General features: G+C 37.0%; 1 protein-coding gene across 7 annotated transcripts in view; it reads left to right on the top strand.

Moving 5' to 3' along the window:
- The window catches only part of LOC106057400 (rap1 GTPase-activating protein 1-like), a 508,422-nt gene that overhangs the window by 282,359 nt on the left and 205,922 nt on the right, over positions 1-20,141 (top strand). The window contains exon 1 of one of the 7 annotated variants that reach the window (XM_056007688.1): positions 18,197-18,214. The exons of the other annotated variants lie outside the window; for them this stretch is intronic. The gene's annotated coding sequence lies outside the window, so the exon portion shown is untranslated. Of the gene's footprint in view, positions 1-18,196; positions 18,215-20,141 lie in introns of those variants that run through there. 7 annotated transcript variants of the gene reach the window in all.

The following is a 20,141-nucleotide window of genomic DNA, read 5'->3' as shown; positions in this document are numbered from 1 at the left end:
TTAATTCAACAGTCTAGATTAGTGACGGCCAAACCCTACGGTTTGCGAACCATATCCGACCCGTTACGTAGTATTAACCGACACATCACGTGGTATTTTTTTAGCCCCTTGAAATTTCTACCCAAAGTAAATAATGAAACCTCAGATTTTGTTGTTGTTGCTGTGCTACCTCCAGTGACTTGCTTGTCCAAAACTTATTTCGCACTCTTGACGATGATGTTGGAAACCACTGTTTTGTAATACAGACATAAACTATATATATATTGGAAACCACTTTTGTCCCAACATAATCATAAATATCAGGAAACAACTTAATTTAAAGTCATTCTGCAGTACTCCGAAATTTTTCATTTTCTTACTTAAAATTAAAATAGCATGTCGGTAAGCTTGTAATGCAGTGATCTGAAGTGTATCTGAACACTTCAAAAAAAGGCTTCTTTTCATTAATTAAAATGTAAGCAACATTGTATCTAGCTTTACAAAACATATGCTTGCTTATTATCATGTTAGTGGTAGATTCTACATTCAGAATCCTGCTTTATAAACACACAAATGCTAAAGGTCATGGTACCGACTCATTAGACAAAAGTGAAGGCCCTAACGTAGGTATAGACACATATTCCAACTTTTTTTGATGGGCGATTTTCTACACCTTGTGCCGACTCCTCGGTCGGCAGGATGTAACCACGTCGCCGGCCAGATTTGGCCGCGGGCCGTATTTTGAGCATCACTATTGTAGTGCATTGTCTCCTATAATGGGTCTCTCATATCTCATATAAATGTTTGTTGATATTTATTTAATTCTATATCTTTCACTAAGTTGAAATAGTTGGTACCCAAGAACAATTTGTTAAGGTCTGGGAACAGTGTGTTGGGCCAAAGAACAATTTGTTAAGGTCTGGGAACAGTGTGTTGGGCCAAAGAACAAATTGTTAAGGTCTGGGAACAGTGCGTTGGGCCAAAGAACAAATTGATAAGGTCTGGGAACAGTGTGTGGGGCCAAAGAACAAATAGCTAAGGTCTGGGAACAGTGTGTTGGGCCAAAGAACAAATTGTTAAGGTCTGGGAACAGTGCGTTGGGCCAAAGAACAAATTGTTAAGGTCTGGGAACAGTGCGTTGGGCCAAAGAACAAATTGATAAGGTCTGGGAACAGTGTGTGGGGCCAAAGAACAAATAGCTAAGGTCTGGGAACAGTGTGTTGGGCCAAAGAACAATTTGTTAAGGTCTGGGAACAGTGTGTTGGGCCAAAGAACAATTTGTTAAGGTCTGGGAACAGTGCGTTGGGCCAAAGAACAAATTGATAAGGTCTGGGAACAGTGTGTGGGGCCAAAGAACAAATAGCTAAGGTCTGGGAACAGTGTGTTGGGCCAAAGAACAAATTGTTAAAGTCTGGGAACAGTGCGTTGGGCCAAAGAACAAATTGTTAAGGTCTGGGAACAGTGCGTTGGGCCAAAGAACAAATTGATAAGGTCTGGGAACAGTGTGTGGGGCCAAAGAACAAATAGCTAAGGTCTGGGAACAGTGCGTTGGGCCAAATAACAAATTGATAAGGTCTGGGAACAGTGTGTGGGGCCAAAGAACAAATTGTTAAGGTCTGGGAACAGTGCGTTGGGCCAAAGAACAAATTGTTAAGGTCTGGGAACAGTGCGTTGGGCCAAAGAACAAATTGATAAGGTCTGGGAACAGTGCGTTGGGCCAAAGAACAAATTGATAAGGTCTGGGAACAGTGTGTGGGGCCAAAGAACAAATTGATAAGGTCTGGGAACAGTGCGTTGGGCCAAAGAACAAATTGATAAGGTCTGGGAACAGTGCGTTGGGCCAAAGAACAAATTGATAAGGTCTGGGAACAGTGTGTGGGGCCAAAGAACAAATTGTTAAGGTCTGGGAACAGTGCGTTGGGCCAAAGAACAAATTGTTAAGGTATGGGAACAGTGCGTTGGGCCAAAGAACAAATTGTTAAGGTCTGGGAACAGTGCGTTGGGCCAAAGAACAAATTGTTAGGGTCCAGAAGCAGTGTGTGGGGTTAAAGAACAAATTGTTAGGGTCCAGAAGCAGTGTGTGGGGTTAAAGAACAAATTGTTAGGGTCCAGAAGCAGTGTGTGGGGAAATTGTTAGGGTCCAGAAGCAGTGTGTGGGGTTAAAGAACAAATTGTTAGGGTCCAGAAGCAGTGTGTGGGGTTAAAGAAGAAATTGTTAGGGTCCAGAAGCAGTGTGTGGGGAAATTGTTAGGGTCCAGGAACTCGGTGGGGGTCCAAGGAATCAGAGAAGTGAGATTCATTCATGTAAACATATTCAGCGAGAGTCTGCCTAACTGATAATTTGTTTTTAAAGAGAATCGTCACCTGAATCATTCTTTCTCTCTCTCTCTCTCTCTCTCTCTCTATCTTTCTCTCTCTGTCACTCTCTCCAACACCATGTACACAGACTCTTAGAAGATTGGAGAATTGAGTCTCAATGGAATCGCATAGAAATATTTGTCGAACATAATCTGGGAATATCATTTGAACCCGATGAACTTAAAACAAAATTTATTAAAGAGCTCAACTAATGGATTGGAGTTAGAAGCATCAACATAGCGATAAAAGGAATAGAGAATTAGACAAATGATTATAATGAAATAATTGCTTGCAAAGTTTATCTTTTTTTTTAAACAGAATTTATAAAAGTGTTTAACATAATGGGCGATGTTTGATCGTATAATTGTATTATTAGATGATAGCGTTGTAATTCTATTTTCTTAAATGGCAAAGAGTTTTTTTTAAGGTGTATAGAAGTTATAGTGGAGACTTTTAATGGTGCACTGGATCCATGGACTGCAAAGTTTGAGATCGTGGATGACTGGTGCAGCGTGGTTTGAATGAATTCAGTTATTTGATGACGTCCAAATCAGATCTACATCAGAGAGAGATAGAGAGAGAAAGAGAGAGAGACATTTCTCTCCTCTATCTCCATTCCCTCTCCTCTTTTTCCTCTCTCCCTCTCCTCTTTCTCCTTCATCTCCCTCTTCTTTTTCCTTCCTCTCCTCTTTCTCTCCTCACTCTCTCTTTCTTTGTCCTCCTCTCTAATTTGCACTAGTCTCACCTACTCTATCTTAGCGCTCGATAAAAAAAAGTGAACGATTCTAATCAATTTCGACAACTCAGACAGATGTCTGCATTGAAAAGAATTATCTCCTCATTGATATGGATGTGATATAGGGGGATATGTTTCAGCCTTGTTTCTTCGTTGGGATCTTTAATGCTATCATTTGGTGGATTACACTGAACTCTAGTTACATGACATGTTATATTCCAGGACAATCCATTGTATAATATTGGACTACTGGAAGGTAGGAGGCGAAGGCTTTAATTGTCGTTTTTACTTGAGATACATACGCATAACTCTTATAAGTTATCTATCTATCTATATCTATCTATCTATCTATCTATCTATCTATCTATCTATCTATCTATCTATCTATCTATCTATCTATCTATCTATCTATCTATCTATCTATCTATCTATCTATTATCTATCTATCTATATGCAGCTGTATTGACTTACTAACGTACTATGAACACATTGACCAGGATGGCTGTCTGATCGTGTGATATGCTCTCCGGAAGTCGTCTCGTTGATCCAGGGTTCAAAACCCGTCACCGTGGTTCTGCCGGAGGTTTGACCTGGGATGTAATCATTTCCTCCGCGATATACGTATGGTAGTTCACTTGGATTCACAAGGCCTAGAAACAATTCATATCATTAGTTCATCGTTTCCAAAGCATATGGAAATTGTTTTCCAAGATTACCGGAAGTATTGCCCGGGAATACAAAATCAATTTTGTCTTTGAAAATAAAATCCGATTGAATTCATTTTAACCCTCTGTCTTGCTCCTTCCAGATGTGGTACTCTAACAAAATGATAGTCTGGTCGATCTGTTTGCTCCATTCCTAACCCCCTCTCCCAATGGGTCTTTTAACTTTTTTTTTTTTTGTTACACATTTTTACAAATTTAAATTCTGATACCAATAAAAACAGACCTAACGACTTCATTTCTTCATAGGGATTTTTTTTGTTGTTGTTCTTGAGTCAAGACAATTTCGATCAGGTTGTTCTTCGTAATTTCTTTTTTAATGGAGTTAAGAGGAAGTGAACTCTCCAATCTCAGAAGAAAAAGAAAGTCATTTTAGATGGAACGAAACGTGTGTGGTTGCGCGTGTGTGTGGTGCGTCTGTTAGTGTATGTGTGTTTGCATGTGGACGTTAGTGTTGCTTAGGAATGAACTAAGTTTATTTTTTAATTTTGTGTTTGTTTAGTTTTCTTTCGGCTAATGTCTATATTTTAATTGCTTTTCTATTTTGTATAGACGCTATTAGTTTTGTGTGGCCTGTCTGTCCGTCCGTCCGTCCCGTTTATATCTCAGAAAATGTCTGGTCTGGTCCAAGTAGACCTACTCCAAGTCTTTCAAGTCATTTCTAGCTAGCTCACTACGTACTAAAATAGGTCAAGAATTATTTTTTCTCGTGTTGCCAATTTATCTATTTTGTAAGAAGAATAAATCTTTTTTTAGTTTCTCTTTATTACATGTTACTAATTTTGAATTTATGAATAAGGTTAATTATTATTATTTTAAAAAAATATAAGTGTACGCTAAATGAATATATGGAGATGCTGTGGCTGAGTGGTAAAGCACTTGGAACCAGAAGTCTCGTGTTCGATTCCTGGTAAAGACTCAAGGTAGACCACCTCGGGAGCCAATTTTCAGTTTGTCTTTGTAACCTTGTTTTTTTTTTCAAAAGAATGTACAACCATTGTATTTGCATTGCTGTTAAAACGAATTTCTCTTTCCTGATGAGATGAAAATTTTGTGGATTCTGTGTATTTTACGCCTTAGGCGTAGGTAAATTAGGCAGCCTCCTGTTACGTACCGCCTCCTGTTACGTACCGCCTCCTGTTACGTACCGCCTCCTGTTACGTACCGCCTCCTGGTTATTCTCTAGCGCTGTTAAAGAATCATTAAGTCTGAAAACCAAATTTAACACTTGTTCATCTCGAGCAGATTTAAGATTTTAGCGCCAATAACGCAGCACGCTCAGTCATCTACAATATCACACCTCATATAGCTAGGCGCCTCAATCTGAATCCCATGAAGATTGTGCCCGCTTTATTGACTTACCCACATAGTCTTCCCAATTCAGAGTGGGGAGCTGTCAGATGAAGGAGATCCCCCTGTACGTAGTTCACAGTTTCAAAACAGAATACTCTTGAAGAGGTTCTCCACAATGACCAATATCCAAGTTTACTACATAACTGCTGGTCGAGGATCTACATTCATACAGTCGTACAATGGCAACAATGTTACCTGGAAACCTTATCTCCAATGTAAGCCCTAACCCTGATTCTAATCCTAACCCCGATTCTAACCCTAACCTATCGTTGATATAATAAGGAAAAGGAGTCTGTCAAATGAAGAAAGTCGAAACAATTTAAAGTTGGTCTAGTTTGGTCAACTAACCTTCGTTTAGGCCACGTCAGTGTCGGTTCAATCAAGTATTTAAGAGCGACTGCTATCATAACGCTGAATGTGACCTACATTTTGTAGCTGGAATAATTTGATAAACTGAAAGTTAAACGAAAATATTAAATATACTTAGTAATTAAGAGCAAGACAGAGTCCTGACTTTGAAGTAGTTCATCGACGTTTTCAGCTTGTCTCTAAACTAAAACGGTTTAATATTGGGCTGGTCTTTAGCATACACATATTATGTAACTTTATATAATAATAAAACTAAGCAAAAAGCACTCTACTTTTTTTGTCCTTGACTGTAAGAAGTCACTTCACTCCAGCCCTCGAACCAAACGCTTGTTGATTGTTTCATTGTCTCATGTTGACCAGGAGTCAGAAAAAGTCAACTAGTGGAATTGAATCTCATGTCCACTCTTCAGACACAAATATTATCTCTTGTGAGAGGTTATTATGTTTAAATATGAATCCAGATCGAATGGATCGAATGGTTAAACATTTTTTAAGTGCTAGTTCTTGAGCGCTCGAAAGTCCCTGTCCCTCGAACCAAGATCTTAAGACACGGTCATTTTTTAAATGAGATTAAAACTTTCTTTTGTTTTATTTTTTGATGTCTTAACTTTTTTGTTTTTGTTCTTTCTTCATGGAAAGAAACTGGAAAATATCAAAAAACATTCGCTGAACCAGGGTCGGGGTGGGGAGTTTAATAAAAAAATGTCTAATTAGATTAAAAGTAAAAAACTCTTTAGTCTTAAAGAGCAGAATAATACATTGTGAAATTCACATATTCGGCTGTACAAAAGAGAAATTACAAGTAGCTTTTTTCTTATGTTCATTGTTTGTGGTATCACTAAACATGATGCTACAAGAAGGATCTGTTTATGTTTTCTCTATCTGTCTGTCTCTCTTTTATTTCTCTTCATTTTTTCTTCTATCTACCTTTTGTGTGTGTCTCTGTCTGTCTTTTTCTATCTATCTATCTATCTATCTATCTATCTATCTATCTATCTATCTATCTATCTATCTATCTATCTATATTCTATAATGATCTTGTGGTCAATGACCAGATGATATGAAACAATCGCTTCTATGATCTATGGTTAATGAGTGTGTCATATAGCCAGCACAACGACCAACCACCCATCTACCTAGTATGTGTCTCTTTCTCTCTCTTTCTTTCTCTATTTCTCATTGTGCTACATTATGTATAATGTTAAATTATATTCATTACAAGCTTTGTCATTAACAATTATGCTTTTTTTAAAAGGATTTGTTGCTAATTTGTTATATAGACTAATAAATAGACTAATATATAGACTAATGTATAGACTAATAAATAGACTAATGTATAGACTAATGTATAGACTAATAAATAGACTAATGTATAGACTAATGTATAGACTAATAAATAGACTAATGTATAGACTAATATATAGACTAATGTATTGACTAATGTATAGACTAATATATAGACTAATGTATAGACTAATGTATAGACTAATAAATAGACTAATGTATAGACTAATAAATAGACTAATGTATAGACTAATGTATAGACTAATGTATAGACTAATGTATAGACTAATATATAGACTAATATATTGACTAATGTATTGACTAATGTATAGACTAATATATAGACTAATATATAGACTAATATATAGACTAATAAATAGACTAATGTATAGACTAATAAATAGACTAATGTATAGACTAATGTATAGACTAATGTATAGACTAATGTATAGACTAATATATAGACTAATATATTGACTAATGTATTGACTAATGTATAGACTAATATATAGACTAATGTATAGACTAATATATAGACTAATGTATAGACTAATGTATAGACTAATGTATAGACTAATGTATAGACTAATGTATAGACTAATGTATAGACTAATATATAGACTAATGTATAGACTAATGTATAGACTAATGACTAATGTATAGACTAATGTATAGACTAATGTATAGACTAATGTATAGACTAATATATAGACTAATGTATAGACTAATATATAGACTAATGTATAGACTAATAAATAGACTAATGTATAGACTAATGTATAGACTAATGTATAGACTAATAAATAGACTAATGTATAGACTAATGTATAGACTAATATATAGACTAATATATAGACTAATAAATAGACTAATATATAGACTAATGTATAGACTAATATATAGACTAATGTATAGACTAATGTATAGACTAATGTATAGACTAATGTATAGACTAATGTATAGACTAATATATAGACTAATATATAGACTAATGTATAGACTAATATATAGACTAATAAATAGACTAATATATAGACTAATATATAGACTAATGTATAGACTAATGTATAGACTAATATATAGACTAATGTATAGACTAATGTATAGACTAATATATAGACTAATATATAGACTAATATATAGACTAATGTATAGACTAATAAATAGACTAATATATAGACTAATGTATAGACTAATATATAGACTAATGTATAGACTAATGTATAGACTAATGTATAGACTAATGTATAGACTAATGTATAGACTAATGTATAGACTAATATATAGACTAATGTATAGACTAATGTATAGACTAATGTATAGACTAATGTATAGACTAATGTATAGACTAATGTATAGACTAATAAATAGACTAATGTATAGACTAATGTATAGACTAATGTATAGGCTAATGTATAGACTAATAAATAGACTAATGTATAGACTAATGTATAGACTAATGTATAGACTAATGTATAGACTAATATATAGACTAATGTATAGACTAATGTATAGACTAATATATAGACTAATATATAGACTAATGTATAGACTAATGTATAGACTAATGTATAGACTAATGTATAGACTAATGTATAGACTAAAGTATAGACTAATGTATAGACTAATGTATAGACTAATGTATAGACTAATGTATAGACTAATGTATAGACTAATGTATAGACTAATGTATAGACTAATAAAGTCGGAAATATTCTCTATGTATAATGGAGATTTAGGAGACGTGGCGGTAAAGCTCACAGCTACCGAAAAGGGATTTTGGTGAAGACCTATTGGGTACCTAGCATTAATTTGTTAAGGAAAAGTAAAGGCCGTTGGTCGTTAAGCTGGCCACATGACACCCTCTTCGGCCGTTGGCCACAGAAACAGAGGACCTTTAAATCCTCTCCCTGATAGATGGTAATGTCTGAAAGGGAAATGGATGTCTTTAATTTAGAAGATTTCCAGTAAGTTTTGTAAATACATCCAATGTCTAACAAACAAACGTTTTCAACTGTAACCCAATTTCAATAAAACATTTTTTTAATATTAATAGAAAAAGAATTTAAAAAACATTTTTTTTGTCATCGAACTGTTTCATTTTGGAACGGCTCCCATGTGGTATTCTATACAGGGCGCTGAAATGTTACTGGGTGTTTTGTGCCACGATTCATTTACATTCGCGTCCTGTAAATTTGACTCTTGTCAACAGAAATTGAGATCTATCGATCCTGGCGCAATTTAGGGGCTTGTAACTCTCCTGCGGAGACTGAGAGGGAAATGCTGTTAGCGCGTACGTTGATGCCACTTCATGTGACCCTATCTATTTGTTTCCGCCTTTCAGTTGACAATGCCATGTATGCAGCATATTCCTTTACATAAAACTATTGTAATCTAGGATACACTCATTGGTTACTTTGTGGAGGGTTGTAAAAAGTACACTAATGTATTTTAAAAAGCTTATATTTTGTAACGATATGGAGATTCTTTACACGGTTAGAATTATTATTCTTATCTATCTACAAACCATCAATGTATCATTTCTATCTATCTTTCTATCTCTATCTATCTATCTATCTATCTATCTATCTATCTATCTATCTATCTACCTATCTATCTCAAACTAAATCTCTACGTTAAAAAAAACCGCTTAAAGCTTAAAATCCTTAACTTGTTTTTTAATTCAAGTCAAGGTCTCTAAGCCAAAACTTTGTGTCTTATTATGAAACAAATAACTTTCCCGCCAAATTCCTAATCGTCCCATAACACTTTTGACACCTTGTGGTCTATGGCCAGATGATGTAAACCTCCTCTTCCTCTACGATTTATTGTTTGTGAGGATGACATGTAGCTAGTACTAAGACAACCGCACTTCTTCAAAATATTTATTATCTCAAATTTCGAAATTTCAGAATTCGAACTTTTGACCCTTTGGTTTTACTTCTCGGTCTGAGCCTCTAGATTAAAAGAACCTCACTTTTTTTTTAAAGTTCTGCTTGGATGCCACACAGATTCCTTGGGACAACCTAGATTCAGCGGCGGGACATAAAAGGGACCTTTTAATAAAGCCTACGTTACCAATTTGCATAGCGTCCATGCTTTTTAATTTGAAAATGTGTAAAACTTTACTGTGGGGGTGGGCGGATTTCTTCAATGGGAACTGAAATTGATTTGTTTTATTTTCGTAATTTTCTAAAAAATATTTGCGAGATGCTCTAACAAGAGATTCAGAGAGAGATAGAAAGAGAGATTCAGAGAAAGAAGATACTCAGTGTAAAAGAGAGAGAAAGAGAGAGAGTCAGTGTACAAGAGAGAGAGAGTCAGTGTACTCATGTGTCCTTGTAATGTATTATATGTTGTGTTGGGGAAGATGCCAGCAGTCAATACTTTCACGTACGTTCGTGCTTGCGTTGTCTCTAGGAAGATGTTGTGTTGAAATGAGAGAGATTGATAGAGAGATAAGAAAGAGAGAGAGAGAAATGAGAGAGACAGAAAAGTAAGACGGAGAAAAAGAAATGTAGAGGTATTAGAAGGGAGAAGTGGGAAAGAAAGAAAGAAAGAAATCCTTGCATTTCAGTTATAACAACTGTGGAATATGTTTTATTACCCGTCTCTCTTATATCTCAGAACCTATGTAGATCTAAATACAACCATTGTAACACTGAGTAAGTTAAACACTATCTAGATCCAGATGTTTTTCGACTGTTTAATCAACACATTTGTCTATCTACTGTTTTCATTGTAGATATTTAGTGTAAAAAGCAGCAAAATATTCATCAAGATGTATTTATCTATCACTAATATTAACATACAAAGAATACATTTCATGGCGATTTGAAAAGGCAACAAATACACACACAGACATACACACACATCGTTTGATGAGTGTCAGAGAGTGAAATAGTCATTAGTATTAGAGCTCTTATTCTTTTAACAATGTTCCAATAACTCTATATGATCCTTGCACGTCGATTCCTTGCCAAGTAATGTAATGATGGTTATAGAACTAAAGACATGCGTAGACAGCGAAAAGATAACTTGAATCGTCCAAAGGGCAGACAACGCTTCTGTTTGATTTGGATATGAACAACTATGTAGATCTCAGCTAGGGTTGCCAGGGGAAATACTACAGTCCACCTAGATGGAAGTCCTCGTGATAATATATAGATAGAAGTCTCAATGCCTTCGACCCTTTTTTTTTTCTCCCAATCATCCAAACGTGAACAGAGAGGTTAATTAGAATCTATTGTTGCTAGATGCATAGCTGTCCTCCACGAAGTAGAGGCTTCAAAGGGTCGTCAAAAACTGACCGGAACTGATTTCCGTGCAGATTGTCACGTTCTGTTAGTGCTGAGACAGTGGAGCAGAAATGTGTGTGTGTGTGTGTGTGTGTAAGAGAAGGAGGGAGGAGACCCTGGCCTCGTTAACCTGGTTTTCTTGACCACTGACCTACATCGACGGTTCAAAACTTTCTCGTGTCTAGGAGCTCGCTCTGAAACATTTCATACTCTCCTATCGCCACTCTCTAGTTATCAGTATAAGAAAACAGAAAACAACTACATTAGCGACCTAACTTAACGTGCAATAATTGTTACACTTTTAATCACTTAGAAACAAATTTCTACGAGTTTTTGATTTTAGAACAAGATAATTTGTATAGCTAACTGGCCACAGTGATCTTTCAATTTGGTGACCTTGACATTTATTCATTTTTGTTTCTACTAGTAGAAATATCTCACAAGCTTGTCTCTTGTCCTTTGGCTTCGTTTTTTCTTTAGGATCGCTACCATGTTTCTTCATATCGCTTCTCTTTCTTTACTGCACTATTACAACTGACATTGTTTGACAAGGTTCATATCAACTCACTTTGTATGTATTCTGTCTGGTATCCCTAACCCTAAAGACATCCATTCTAGGATCAAGTTGAAACTTTACACGATTATAAATTCAGCATAACAAAACATGAATCAGTAATAATAAAAAATCAATTAGTCAATTAATTACTGGTATTTTTTTTGTTTGATACCAACTAGCAAAATTAAACATTAGTATTAAGAGAAATGGCTAAATATGTTGTTTTTTTTAGAATAGTGTACACGTTATTTCACCCACAACCATTTACAGATCAGATTGACAGATGGATAGAAATAGATGAATGAATGGATGGATAAAGAATCTACATAAAACACAAATCCCATAATGCCAACCGGTACTAGCGAACTATCAGCTCTTATTGATAGATGGATGGATGGATGAATAGATGGGTGGATGGATGATCTAAGGAAGATTGGTCAAACAGTTTGTACAACATACATGTATACATACTTACATACATACCTCGTACATTCTACTTTATATATTATATAAACAAATTCAACTTGAGATGATATAGACTGATATTTCAACAAATCTAACTCACAATAAAAGCACGTCTTATCACACTGACATTCTGGAGTCGTCTAGCGTAGTTACCACAGCTTACGAAAACGCCGCCTCTACAAGACTAACATTAAATTAATGCTCTCTCTCCAGTGGCGTAGCTAGGAATAAGCCATCATTTGGGGGCCTGGGGAAGGGTTGACCTCTTTGTGGCCCCTGCATTTTGCGTAATATTTAATATTTAATGTAAAATACATTCATTTGTGGGGGCCCGGGGGGATTTTCAAATTCTCCCCCTTCCCCCCCCCCCACTATAGTTACGCCTGTGTCTCTCTCTAGAACTAACAATAAAAACTTTTTCTGCATAATCACCTTGGAAACACACACACACACTCCATAACACGTGTTTGTTCTGTTTACTTTCGATTAATGACTCGGAGAGGGATTTTGATCACGTGTCATGAAGAAGTCTGCGACTAATAAAATGAGAAGAAACACGATGAAAGAGTTTTTTAAATCAAACTTTTGCTGGCACCATTAAGTCCAAAGAGAAAAACGTGCGGTTGCAGCTACTTCATCAAGCTACTTCACCTAACCCTTTACTAGGTCTATATACATTTCAACTCAACTTGCTCAGTCGGATAGTGGGCTGGTTGTGTACTACACCCAATCAACTTGTGAGATAAAATGTGGGTGCTGGTTACACAGATGTACACAATATGTATCTGCATTTTAAATGTTTATTGTAATGTAGTTTGTTTAAATTGAAATACTATTGCAATGGTGTTTACTATATTTATTGTTTTTAACTCTTATGGATGGATGGATGAATGGAGAATCTTGATAAAACACAAATACCATATTCCCATTCCGTACTGGGTCGGACACTTATCTCGCATGGGAGACGACAGCATGGCAAAGGTGATGTTAGCCGCTTCCACGCTGTGTCTTATGCAGATAAGCCAAACAGAGGTAACACTCAAATTACGAAATAAAAAAAAAACACAGTCGAAAGGCCAACACTATAAGTTAGTCGACGTTGATAGCGAATGCCGAACAAGAAGTTTTAAAGTAACGAAGGGGACTGTCGAATGTCGTCAAGCTAAATCTCTACGTTCATAAAAAGCTGCCTCTCTCTAAAGCCATTTACATTTCGCTATTCTTTCTCAATCCTGTCTGGTTTTTACTAGTCGCGTATTGTCTCTGAGTCAAAACTTTTCTTTTCTCTGAAACAAAGAACTAATTGTGCTATAACAACGACCAGATTTAGCCAGCTTTAATGGAGGTTGACGTAGCAGAGGTGCCCCCCCCCTCCCCCATAAGACTATAAATATCAACTCAGGCGCCACCTCATCATCAATGGCATCGAGGAAAGTTGCTTGTTGCAGATGGCCTCTGAAAGAGACAATTGGAGAGCTCCCACAAAGACTACGGGACACACATTTGGGACCTAAAGAAATACCTTGTTGATGAGAGACACACATTTGGGACCTAAAGAAAGCCTTGTTGAAGAGAGACACACATTTGGGACCTAAAGAAAGACCTTGTTGAAGAGAGACACACATTTGGGACCTAAAGAAAGACCTTGTTGATGAGAGACACACATTTGGGACCTAAAGAAAGACCTTGTTGAAGAGAGACACACATTTGGGACCTAAAGAAAGACCTTGTTGATGAGAGACACACATTTGGGACCTAAAGAAAGACCTTGTTGAAGAGAGACACACATTTGGGACCTAAAGAAAGACCTTGTTGAAGAGAGACACACATTTGGGACCTAAAGAAAGACCTTGTTGAAGAGAGACACACATTTGGGACCTAAAGAAAGACCTTGTTGAAGAGAGACACACATTTGGGACCTAAAGAAAGACCTTGTTGATGAGAGACACACATTTGGGACCTAAAGAAAGACCTTGTTGAAGAGAGACACACATTTGGGACCTAAAGAAAGACCTTGTTGATGAGAGACACACATTTGGGACCTAAAGAAAGACCTTGTTGAAGAGAGACACACATTTGGGACCTAAAGAAAGACCTTGTTGATGAGAGACACACATTTGGGACCTAAAGAAAGACCTTGTTGATGAGAGACACACATTTGGGACCTAAAGAAAGACCTTGTTGAAGAGAGACACACATTTGGGACCTAAAGAAAGACCTTGTTGAAGAGAGACACACATTTGGGACCTAAAGAAAGACCTTGTTGAAGAGAGACACACATTTGGGACCTAAAGAAAGACCTTGTTGAAGAGAGACACACATTTGGGACCTAAAGAAAGACCTTGTTGAAGAGAGACACACATTTGGGACCTAAAGAAAGACCTTGTTGAAGAGAGACACACATTTGGGACCTAAAGAAAGACCTTGTTGAAGAGAGACACAGAAGTCGAAAATAAAAATGAAATAGACGGCCGGCCTGTGGACAATGGCTTTGCACGAGATGCGGAAATATATGCAGGTCGCAACTGGGTTAGCGTAGTCATGTGAAACACTGTACTCCTCCTTACTCCCCGTTATCGAAGACAACACTTTATCATTGTGGATTTATTTGTGTGTCATTCTATTAGAAGTAATCTTTGCGCCTTTCTAGTCTACATTACAGGATTGTGTTTTTAACTCTTTCAATATTCTAAATTGGATTTATATTCAAAAGTATCCGCGTTTCTCAAGTGTGTATGTGTCACTAGATCCAAGTCTAGAATCACTGCACTGTACGTACAACAGCCTTGGGGTCACTGTTACGTTAAACTCCAATACTTGAGGTCAAACATATGGCACCAGAGTGTCCTCATAGCTAAATATCGAAATTTGTTTCACCCCAGTAAGGATAGATCTGTGAGTCTCGGCATTCATAACTCTGTTACTGTTATTTCATCTTCATCTTCACCTACACCTTAAACTGCTGAACCGTTAGGGCATCACACATGATCTGTCAACCGTCTTTCTCCATTTTTCCCTGATTTTGTATTTGATAGAATCTCTTTCAATGACAGGTTCATCCATCCGTTTCGCATTGTCTTGCCATTGTCTTCTTTGTCTACCTGTCCTGGTACTGTTCTCTGAAGGAAGGTATTTGCGAGCCCTGACGACCTTGTGATATCGCATATCTAGTTTCTATCAGCTGGATCAAAGCACGCACTCTTTCGTTTCTCCTGGTTTCATTGAAGTCTCATTGCTCCGCTGTAACAAACTGCTGCACAGATGATTTCTAGAACTTACAATGCGAAATGCTGAATGTCCAATAGTAGTCTATTAAAATATCGACGTTATTTTTCCATCATGTTGGACTTTATTGTTTGAATGTTTTTCTAATATTTTTTTTTTGTATTTAATTTATGGAAATAGTTTTCATTGTCTAAATAAAAACAGTTGTAGAAATGATTGTTTTGTAACTGTTTGTTTGTGTGTATGAGACTCAGAGAGAGACTCAGAGAGAGACAGACAGACATAGAGACTGAGAGAGAGAGAAATATAGACAGCGAGAGAGAGAGAGACAGACAGACAAAGAGAGTCAGAAACAGAGAGAGACACAGACAGACAGAAAGAGAGACTGAGAGAGAGAGAAATAGAGACAGCGAGAGAGACAGATAGACAGAGACAGAGAGAGACACAGAGAGAGAGCGAGAGAGAGACAGAGAGAGAGAGTGAGAGAGACAGCGAGAGAGAAAAGAATGAGAGTAGGTGAGACCTATCATAAATTTTTCAATTCTTACCGCCTCAATTCACATCTGCCGAATGTTCAAAGTGACACGCATTGCGTACCGTCGTATCGTATGTGTAAGCACAAATATAATAAATACAAAAAAATAATCATAATATCATTTCAACAAGGGAGACAACTGCATTCCCCCCCCCTTGTTCCTCCTCAGCTGTGTCACGCTGCAGCGCGAGCAATCATCCAGTCTGTCTGTCTGTGTGTGTGTGTGTGTGTGTGTGTGTTTTCGGATGAGAAAAAAAATATCTGTGATAGGGTCGTGCTTTTAGAGGGCGTACATGTCTATTGTTTCAGCATCTGGCATTTATAATGTGCTTCTATCCATCCGTGCGGTAGATGGGCGCAAGACACCTCATCAGTTCATGAATCATTCCATGGGCGTAGTGAACGATGGTCCAGCACTGCCAACAACTAGACTGTGAATCTTGTACAAATAACAGCCATACTTTCAACTTAGTGCCTTTCCTTGTCTCAATACATAAAGTAGATACTAAGTCTTAAAACCGTGCTTCTAACAAAGAGTAACTCTGCAGAAAACATCGTTAGTAGAAACAAAACAGAACTTGTGTAATTAGACTCTTCGTGCCATCTTTGTAGTGTGTTGTTACATTTGAACAGTTCATGTATTTTGAATAGCGACTAAACATACACTTAGCATTACAACACTACATTCTTATATATCTGTTTGAAATACATATTCTGTTCCTATTCACATGTAGATAGAAGAAGGATTGACTATCTGACTAAAGGCAATGAAAGTTGTACAAGACACGACTTAAGGAAGTGAAAGTTGTACAAGACATGACTTAAGGAAGTGAAAGTTGTACAAGACATGACTTAAGGAAATAAAAGTTGTACAAGACATGACTTAAGGCATTGAAATTTGTACAAGACATGACTTAAGGAATTGAAATTTGTACAAAACATGACTAAAGGCAATGAAAGTTGTAAAAGACATGACTTAAGTGAAAGTTGTACAAGACATGACTTAAGTGAAAGTTGTACAAGACATGACTTAAGTGAAAGTTGTACTGTGCCTATCACAATCCTGTAAGATAGAATGTAACCCAACGCTAAAGAATATAAACTACTTCTTGCTCACTATAGAAGGATCATAGTTTTACCTCAGTCCTTTATAACTCACAGCTTCTCGTACAATTCGACATGAAATGCGGTAGGACCTTATATTTCCGGGGCTGTAACCTGTTCTATTCGATGCCCCTCTTGTAACTAGCAAAACAAACGCACTAATGGACAACGCTGATTGAGATTAAAAGGAAAGGTGTAAATTGAGATTGTGTGTGTGTGTGTTTATGAAAAGGAGGAGGAGAGGGAAGACAGACATGCTGCATGAGGTGTCTCTGTTGTTGTATGTGTGTGGAAAGTTTTGGACGTGTTTCGGAGAAGGGGAAATAATCATCATCATGCTGTTCTGCCCCCCCCCCACCCCCAACTCTATACGCGTCTCTCTTTCTATATAAGCAGGCTCCTCCACGTACTCACGTTTAATATGACACACCAACATACAAGTGGTTGTTGAGTAGAATGTATAAATAATCCGAATTTCTTTTAGTGTCCTTTTCGTTATCTCACCAGCCTCTTTGACTTCAGCCCCTCCCCCTGCCCATTACACTAGACTCCGTCTACCTGAAGTATCATTCTCTCCCCTGTCCATAGCATCAACCTTACAGATACCCATATTATCAACCTCCCTCATATCCATATCCTAAGCCTTCCCGTACACATTACATCAACCCTCCCGTACACATTACATCAACCTTCCCGTACACATTACATCAACCTTCCCGTACACATTACATCAACCTTCCCGTACACATGACATCAACCTTCCAATACACATTACATCAACCTTTCCGTACACATTACATCAACCTTCCAGTACACATTACATCAACCTTCCAGTACACATTACATCAACCTTCCAGTACACATTACATCAACCTTCGAGTACACATTACATCAACATTCTCGTACTAATTACATATACCTTTTCGTACACATTACATCAACCTTCCCGTTCACATTACATCAAACGTACTATTACATATTTATTCACCATATTTATGTTCACGGCAGAGCAATACGATAGCCGGACTTTTAGCCGCGGACTCCTGACCTACATCAGGCGTAACAATACCCCCTCCTACCCAGCCTCCTGTGAGAACCTCACTTCTGTTTATTTCCTTGTAGCCACCAAAGTTTGTTTTACTAAACATTCTTGTGTTGGAGCTTTCAATTTGTTTCTCCCCTGGATCTACCTTTCCTTTAATTCGAATCTATTCCAATACCTGAAGATGTGTAAGTGTTTGTGTATTGTGTTCAACTCATGAACGTGTTTGTGGGATGTAACCGAGGCGTTGATTTGTTTTAGCTGCTTGAGTATCATCACACAAGCTAAATTTAAATGACTCTTTTGTCTTCTGCCGCCTGTATGTAATCTTATCAAACACGAAGCCGGACTTGTGCCGATGTGATATAAACTAGAATCTCTGCAAACAAGTGTATCAACTTGTTTAGCTTTAGAAATCAATGCATTCTTAATGGTAGGATTAAAGCTGGCCTATTTGGTCCTGAGATGAAGTGAGTAGCGTAGTGAGTAACTGATTTGTTGACCTTCCTTTAGCATCCGCAAAGGAAAAACTACTCTTGTTACCTAATGTTGTATATAGTTTCAGTTCCAACAGATCTTGTCATTTTTATTCAGAACTTCAGAGTTATTCTAGTGTGTGTTTCTAAGTCTGTGTGTCTCTCAGCCCGTGTGTTTCATAGAGTCTGAGTGTATCTAAGTCCACTTGACTCTTAGTAAACATGTCTCTTACAACATGTGTCTTTTAGTATGTGTGTCGCGTACTATGTGTTCCTCGTAGTCAATGTGTCTCTTACCTCATATGTCGCTTAGTTCTTGTGTCTCGTAGTCGTATGTCTCTTACTCTGTCTCGTAGTCAATGTGTCTGTTAGTTCTTGTCTCTCTTAGTCCACGTGTCTCTTTGTCCACGTGTCTATTAGTTCCTGTGTCTCTTATCTGTGTTTCTCGTAGTCCATGTGCCTCTTAGTCCTTGTGTCTATTAGTTCCTGTGTCACTTATCTGTGTTTCTCGTAGTCCATGTGCCTCTTAGTCCTTGTGTCTTGGTCATTGCGCAGCTCTTACATCGCTTGACATTTCCTTGGAAGGGAACCAACAGTTGGCAGCTTAGATAGATAGATAGATAGATAGAGAGGGAGATAGATAGATAGATAGAGAGAGAGAGAGAGAGAGAGAGGGAGATAGATAGATAGATAGATAGATAGATAGAGAGAGAGAGAGAGAGAGAGAGAGGGAGGGAGATAGATAGATAGATAGATAGATAGATAGATAGATAGATAGATAGAGGGAGATAGATAGATAGATAGATAGATAAATAGAGAGAGAGAGAGAGGGAGATAGATAAATAGATAGATAGATAGATAGATAGATAGATAGATAGATAGATAGATAGATAGATAGATAGAGAGAGGGAGATAGATAGATAGATAGATAGATAGATAGATAGATAGATAGATAGATAGATAGATAGATAGATAGATAGATAGATAGATAGATAGATAGATAGAGGGAGATAGATAGATAGATAGATAGATAGATAGATAGATAGATAGATAGATAGATAGATAGATATAGATAGATAGATAGATAGATAGATAGATAGATAGATAGATAGATAGATAGATAGCAGAAGTCCAAAGTGCATGATCAACAGATGTAGAAACTTGCTGGGTTCTGGAATTGACAAAAAAATGTTTCTTCCTTTTTTTTCGTCTTTCTCCCTACAATCTGATGGACTCAAGGTTCTTAGGTTCTCGCTTCGTGTTGGCATTCACTTGTTGTTTCTGTTACGTTGAGCGTCAATACAAACTGGTCGCTGGAGCTTTTGTGTAATGTTATCATTTGTAGTAATCTTTTTATTAAGTCCATAACAGGCAATGTCTCAATTCGTCTTTTCACTTTTTATTTTGTTTCTTTACCTCTCACTTTTGTCTCTTTACGACTCACTTTTGTGTCTTGATCTCATTGACATGGTCTTATTTTGTTTAAACTTTGTGGCTTCTATGACCACCATGATGAGAACCACTTTTTACCCTAGCATGAAGGATTGACCTTAAAATGTAGGTCAAATCAATAGTGAGCAGCCAGTCCGAAGAAAAAAAAACGACGTGAAGGGACAGGGCGAAGGGGAGAGCTGGGCGG

Source organism: Biomphalaria glabrata, chromosome 13 (genome assembly GCF_947242115.1).
Source record: "Biomphalaria glabrata chromosome 13, xgBioGlab47.1, whole genome shotgun sequence".
Classification (NCBI taxonomy): domain Eukaryota; kingdom Metazoa; phylum Mollusca; class Gastropoda; family Planorbidae; genus Biomphalaria; species Biomphalaria glabrata.
The sequence above is the reverse complement of the archived record's forward strand: the minus strand, read 5'-3'. Positions and strand labels throughout refer to the sequence as shown.